The sequence below is a fragment of the Passer montanus genome, unplaced genomic scaffold, assembly GCF_014805655.1.
Source record: "Passer montanus isolate IOZ18808 unplaced genomic scaffold, ASM1480565v1 scaffold53, whole genome shotgun sequence".
Lineage (NCBI taxonomy): Eukaryota > Metazoa > Chordata > Aves > Passeriformes > Passeridae > Passer > Passer montanus.
The window spans coordinates 6,235,168-6,241,760 of record NW_024370263.1 but is presented as its reverse complement, the minus strand read 5'-3'; positions in this window follow the sequence as shown (position 1 = coordinate 6,241,760).

The window sequence follows — 6,593 nt, the reverse complement described above, 5'->3', positions numbered from 1 at the left end:
ACCTCAAGCGCTACGCCCAGAAGTTCGTCGTGGACGGTGGGGAGCGCGGCAGCCTGAGGGGGGAGGCGGCCCCGCGGGCACGGGGGGCGGTGGCGGAGCTCGGCCTGGGGACGGGTGCGGTTCGTGGGCCCCGGCAGCCCTCAGGGCCCCGAGGGGCTCAGCTCGGTGCCCCCGGTGCGGCGGAGGGTTTCAGGCGGTGCCCGCTGCAGAAAAGCTCGGTGGGCGTGTGTGGGGGGAGTGCAGTGCAGCGGCCCCCGGGGCTGTGTCCCGGCTGGGTCCCAGCGTGCAGTGACCCGGTTCTGCAGGCGAGCCGCTCTGGGAGGGCATTATGGCACACACACCTCTGCCATCCGCAGGCGGCTGCCTCTACTACGTGGGACCCAAGAAGGAGGAGAAGCGCGAGGTGATCGTGGATCCCGAGCGGAGGCGCCAGGTCTTCCTGGAAAGCCATTTCACCGAAATCGGGAACCACCTGGGCCAGAAGAAGACCGTGCACCGCATCCAGAGCCGGTACTACTGGCTGGGCATCGTGAAGGATGTTGTGGACTGGGTAAGTGGAGAGCAGTGACCGTGTCCGTGACACCGGTGCTGGCAGCAGTCCCGAGGCAGCAGCCACAGGAGCCTGGTGCAGGGATGATGTCATTCCCCGGGCATGTGCTGGGAAGCCACAGCCGAGCTGCTCTGCAGGTGGATCTTGGAACGTCCCCAGGCGGCTGGGCAGGCTGGATGTCTTCCCCTGAGTGTCAGGAAACCTCCTCAGCTTCCTCGTGCAGGGCAGTTTTGGTCAGCATGGCAATGTGGGATTGCTTCAGACAAGTTGCTGAGCCTAGCTTTGGGCAGTTTGGATTCTTTCCAGAGCTGCCCAATTCCCTAAACAGTGGCAGGAGGAGGATCTCAGTGTCTGCTCAGCTGGTTGCCTCGCCTGTTTCGTTGCTGGCAGTTCCCTGAGCAGGACTCTGCAGCACTGTGGTTTAAGGAGTGTGCTTGCATTGCATGCTCTGAGCAACTCCAGCATCCCAGGGCTGAGGATTTCTCTGGCCAGCAGTAGGAGGTCAAAATGCAATAAAAATTTGCCAGGAAATGGGGTGAGAAATAGCTTAGCTGTAGGCCACGTTGAGAAATTTGGTTATTGTGTCAGAGAAAGCTGTCAGGTGAGCCTGGTGGAAGGTGAGATGCGTCAGCCTGTTGTGCTTCGCCCTTTTTTTCCTGCACCGCCTTATTTTAGTGGGAGAAAGGAAAGTGCTCAGCCCTGCTGTGTGTCTCACGGTGCCGTCTGAGTCTGACAGGATCCATCAGCACATGCCCAAGCCCTTTGATCCCTCTTTTTCTCTCTGCAGATCAAGATGTGTGAAACGTGCCAGAACGCAGAGCACAACAAGAGCGTGATGCGGCAAGCCCGGCCCGTCAGGGTGGAATCCCCCTGGGAAGTGCTGGGATTAGACATCCACGGTGAGTGAGTGTCTCAAACCAGGGTGGAATCCCCCTGGGAAGTGCTGGGATTAGACATCCACGGTGAGTGAGTGTCTCAAGTGGCTCTCGGGGCTCCTCCCCTCGGCCCGGAGCGTGGCAGACCTGCTGCCACACGCCCCGAGGGAGAGCTGCCGCTGCCTCTGAGGAGGTGCCAAGGAGGCCACAGCAGCCGCCCAGGCTGCAACCTGATCCCTGGGCTTGGCTGGGCTCCCCCTGCACACACAGGAGAGCTGTGGGCAGGCCTTCTTCCCCAGGGTTGAAGCTCCCATGGTGTATTTTTTGCTGACCAAGGTCACTGAAAATGTTCTGGCCAAAGGACATTGCAGAAGAGAGTCGTGGTCACTTCTGCAGCGACTGGGTTTTTCGCTTTGCCCGTTTGGGGGATATGAGGGCACAACATTGATTTTATTTTTTTTTTTGTTTACGCAGGGCCTTTTCCTGAGACAAGCCAGGGCAACACACACGTCCTGCTCGTGACTGACTACTTCACCAAGTGGGTGGAGGCTGCTCCTCTGCAGAAGAAAGATCCCTTCTCCGTGGCTAAAGCCCTGGCTACTGTTTTTTACAGGTGGGCTCCTCTGCTGTTGGTTACATTGCATCCCTGCAGTGCAATGGGGAGCACTGGGATGTGTTGCAGAAACCTGGTGTCCTCAGGATGTTTTCCTGTGAGAGCAGGAACTCTCCCTTCTACAGGAGGGACCATGCAGTGCCTCTCAGTTGCTGTTTACAAAGTCCTTGGGAAAAGCCTGCTATCCTCCTGTTATGGGCTGAAAAGAAAGAGGCAGAAATATTTCCCTGAGTAGCCCGAGGCCAGGGGAGCTGTGTCCCAGTTCTCTGCAGAAGCTTTAAAGCCATTCCCAGATTTCTCCTAGAAAGTGTTAGTGTCACCACGTGACATTGTCCTTGTGGAAAACAGCGTGGGGCCAGTGGAGATTTGAGTTCAGAGCAAGAAGCTGCTCTCATTTCCCCTGCTGCCTCATCATTCAAAGCAAACAGGCATGGCTGGTTTGGAACAGAGGGACCAGCAAACATCTCTCTGCTCTTGGGGAGGTCACAGCAGCCTCATCTGTAGGGTCCTGTCCCATTTGCATCCATAAAGATGGAATTCCTTGGGCTCTGCCTCAGCTGATGGAGTAAAACCAGTGGCAGCCTTGATAGCGCCAGTTCCACTGGAGGGTCCTGTCCCCTTCCTGTCCCATTTGCACCCATAAAGATGGAATTCCTTGGGCTCTGCCTCAGCTGATGGAGTAAAACCAGTTGTGTGTCTTCTTCTTGCCCAGGTTTGGCGCCTCCAAGAACATTTACACCAGTCAGAGCTGGGACTTCTGCGAGGAGGTAGGTCTGGTGTGGGGTCGTTCAGGGGGGAGCAACGTGACCTCCAGCAGGTTTTTTGGGCAGTGTGACCTCCAGCAGGTTTTCTGGGCAGTGTGACCTCCAGCAGGTTTTTTGGGCAGTGTGACCTCCAGCAGGTTTTTTGGGCAGTGTGACCTCCAGCAGGTTTTCTGGGCAGTGTGACCTTCAGCAGCTCCTGAAGGCAGAGCTATGATGTGCTGTGTAGGGGGGCAAGGTGCTGATGCTGCCACATCCCTACCCCAGCCCTGTTGGGAGTAGGAGCTGATTTGCCAGTGCTTTCACCATGGCAGGGATTGAAGGTTGTGGATCCAAGTCCTCTCTGCTTAGAAGGAAAGACCATGTGCACAAAATTCCAGCCCTACCCTGGGATTAACCCAGCTCCTCAGCACTGTGGAGAGCTTCAAGCACGGGTGCAGTCGTAGCAAAACATTTTCTCAAGCTCTAATTTTTCTGGGGAGCATTTTGTGCTGCACCTCTGCTGGCACAGGGGGGACAGTGCCTGTCCTGGCACAGGGGGACAGTGCCCTGGAGGCTGCTGTGGGGCTGACACGCCGTGGTCTCCGTGTTCTCCCAGGTCAGCCGGCACCTGTGCGAGCGCTGGAGCATCTCGCAGCTCCTCACACCCACAGACCTCACAGACCCTCTCAGCCCTGGCGACTGCAGTGCTGAGGTGCTCAGGGCCTCCATCTGCAGCGTGGTGAACGAGAAGCCCAGCGAGTGGGACGCACACCTGGACCCTGTCCTCTTCGAGTTCCGCACCTCGGTCAACTCCGCCACCAAGTACAGCCCCTTCTTCCTCATGTTCAACAGATACGTGTGCCTGTCCTCAGAGGTAACTGCCCGGCCCAGGGGAGCCTTGCAGGAGCTTTGTCCCTGCCGTGGTTGCAGAGTAACACCCGGATCTGTGCCTTGCAGGTGGATTTTGTCAAGGACTCTAAAGAGCAGGGGGCTGGCTCCGGTGAGGCCGACAGCCTCCCGCCGTTCACCGCCACGGTGCAGGAGCAGCAGAGCATGGTGAAGGAGATTGTAAGTCTTGTGGTGCCTTGAAATTACTTTGCAGGAGAGGTGGCACCTCAGTGTGTGCCAAGGGCACCAGGGGCAGAGCTGGCCCCTCTGGGCCAGCGCCACAGGGGAGGTGCTGGTGGTGCTGCTCAGAGGTGGGTGATGAAATACGAGGGACTGGCTTGCCCCATCAGGCTAATGAGAGCTGTGTCCCAGCCTGCCCAGCTCCCTGCCTTGTAATCTGCATCCCAGATCGGCCAAAGGAGTCCCTCCTTAGGCAGGGACAAGAAGCCTTCTGGGAGATGCTGTGTAGCTGCAAAGGTTTAAAGTAGCCCTGCTCCAAAATGTGAGGAGGTTTGGACTGCCATGAGGAGTAGTGACCCAATGTGCAGGGGTATGGGCTTGGAAAGCAAAGTCAGCACGCAGCTCCTGACTGTCTCTGACGTGCTGGTTGACCTTGGGCAGCTCATTTTGCCTCTCTAGTCCTTGGTTCCCTCACTTGAAAAATGACCTCGGTGTCCCCTGTGAAGTGCTTGGTGAGCTGTGTGCCAAAAAACCACAGACAAGGCTCAAGTGCTTTGTTTGCTCAGTCATTTCTTACACTCAGGGCTATGTGGTTCTCTCTGATCTCACCTGGACTGTGGTTGTTCTCAGCAGGAATGACAGGAGGAATATGGGACAGGAGGGAGGAGGGCCTGGGAACTGGATATGTAGGATCTGATCCCGTTGGCAGCTCAGGTTCACTCGCTCAGCTCCCTTTTGTGAAATGGAGCTGCACATCCTGGCACAGGGCAGTGAGGGCTCTGCCCTGTCCCCGAGGGAGCCTCCTGCATCCAGGCAGGGAGTGGGGCTGTAATTAACAGGAGGTGGTAAAGCTTCCCTGGGCTTTGAGGCACTCCAGCCGAGATCCCCTTCTGCCCTCTGCTGACTGACAGCTCTGAGTACGGCTGTGGGATTGCAGCTTCACATTGCAAGGGCTCCTGGTTTGGGGTGGTGAGAGCAAGGCTGGGAAGTCCCTGCTGAGTCCCTCCCTTGCCCCAGGTGCATCCAGCTTGGCACTGCCAGCTCTCACTCACTCTCAGCTTCTCTTATGAGGAGAGACCGTGGGAGCTGGGCCTGCTCAGTCTGCAGAAGACTGAGAGGGGATTTCATCAACCATAGGAATATCTCTGAGGGGCATCAGATGATGGTTCCAGGCTCTTCTCAGTGGTGCCCAGTGACAGGATGAAGGGGAGTGGCCATAAACTAAACCACAAGAAGTTCCACCTCAGCATGAGGAAGACCTTCTTTCCATTAAGTGTGGCAGAGCACAGGAACTGCCCAGGGAGGCCGTGGATTCTCCCTCTGTGGAGACATTCCAAACCCACCTGGACGCGCTCCTGTGTCACCTGCTCCAGGTGGACATGGGCTCAGCCTGGATGGTCTCCAGAGCTAAGGATTGCATCCCTAAGGATTCTGTGATTCACTGGGCTTGTGTCAGAGCTGGGCTGCTTGCTGAGTGACACTGGAAGCCCAGCCCCTCCGTTCTCCTGGCAGGTGATCTCCAACATGGCCCCGGCCTGCAAGCACGAGCGCAAGGGCGCCAAGAGGAGAGCGCGCGGGCTGCCCTCCCTGGCCTTCAAGGTGGAAGACAACGTGTTTGAGGGCAGCCCTGCCGGCTCCCTGAAGAAGCTGAAGAAGGGCCAGTTTGTGTCGTTCCAGATCCAGACGGTGCTGCCCCCCGAGCAGAGCATGGCCGGGAAGAAGCCCCGTTAACCCCGGGCGTGCCGGGGTCACGCGGCGCCGGGGGCAGCGCGCCGTCCCCAGGGTTTGTGGCCCAGCTGCGTGGCAGAGCAGGCTGCAGACGTGCCTGCTCTGTCCTGGGAGAAAGGAGGGGGAAGGTTCAGACAAGGGGGTCTGTTCAGTCCCTTCCTGGTCCGGGTTTGCCCTTGGATCATCCCTCGGACGAGGGGAGGTGGCACTGTCCTCGTTTAGGTTTGGCAGGGAGAGACTCGGTCCTGCCAAAAGCTCCACCTTGGCTGTGGCTCGGAAGTTGCCCTTTGGGAGTGTTTGGGTGCAGACCAAAGCCCGGGAGTGATCTGGCTTCGGTCAGAGTTTGGGAGTTACCTGCAGGTGGAGGAGAAGCAGAAACCAGACCAGCCACGGACAATGTTTCCTGCAGCTTGAAGGTGTCCCTGCTGAGAGCCTGAGCCAGGAATAGTCACTCCAGCTCTGACTGTGTTCCTGGTGGATGTGGGAAGGGCTTGAAGTGAGAGATCTTTTTGTTTTCTAATGTTTTGTTTGAAGCACTTAATAGCAGAAATAAAACCAACAACAGAACGTGGTATTTTTGGTTTTGCTTATCCAGGCAGAGAAAAATGATTTTGTCTTTTGTAATGTCACCATTCTGTTCTCTGCAGAAATGGTGCCAAACTCCGGGAATTCTGACATCTGTGCCTGTGCTAGTGAGGGTCACAGGGGTGTTTTTAAGCCCAGCACTCCAAAAATACCTGGAAATTTTGGGATAATGACACTGCCCCTCTGTCACCTGTGTAGCTCACCTGGATGCATGGATGCTGTCCAGGGAAGAGCCTGAGCCCTTCTATTCCTTAAGAGTTGGAGGTGAAGGGGAAAATAATTTACAAGCTGGATTTCTTGAAAGTGGATTCCTCTGTATTAGGGGTTAATTAAACCCTTGTCAAGTCCCTCTTAAGGGGTTAATTAAACCCATCGAGCCCCTGTTTAAGGATTAACTTAAAATATTATTTCAAGCTCGTTTCCCGGTTGCT